Genomic DNA, 678 nt, shown 5'->3' on the forward strand with positions numbered 1-678 from the left:
AAGAATAACTTATACATTTAGTATATTAGAAGACAAATGCAAAGAAGTAGCCTTACAAGAACAATTAAAAAAGAATGCTTATGCATTTTGTAAAACAGYCATATATACACCACAAGCATATGGTCATTATAATAATAAAAATAAAAAGCTTTTATCTTAGGCTTTTGATTTTCATGGCCCAAATTTATAGGCTTTTTGACTCTTGTATCTTATCACTTGTATTATTAGTATCTTTATCTTATCAAGTATATCTTTTGTAATCATAGATAGGCATATGAAAGTCTATAAATACCTTCATTCTCTTCATTTGTAAATAAGAGTGAACGAATTCAAGAAAGAATTTCTCTTCTATATCCATGAGTTGCTAAACCTCTCCCTATCTATCTCTCTAACTTAGTTTCATACTCTTAAACTCCCTTTCCAACTCTTCATATCATATCCCTTATCTTTAAAAAAAAAACAAACAAACCCGCTACACATACTCTCCTTCCTTATAATCCTTCAACTTCTCTGTAACTCTAACGTTTCTGTAAGTATACTCTGTTTTATTTTCTCCTTATTATGTTTTTAATTTATGTTTAAGTTTATAATTTTCTGATTATAATTTTATTATGTGGATTATAATTTTATTATGTGGTTTAACGGAAACCCAAAAAATCCGCCATACCCCCCTTTTTG

This window comes from Cynara cardunculus (genome assembly GCF_001531365.2).
Source record: "Cynara cardunculus var. scolymus isolate 2C chromosome LG 6, CcrdV1, whole genome shotgun sequence".
NCBI lineage: Eukaryota > Viridiplantae > Streptophyta > Magnoliopsida > Asterales > Asteraceae > Cynara > Cynara cardunculus.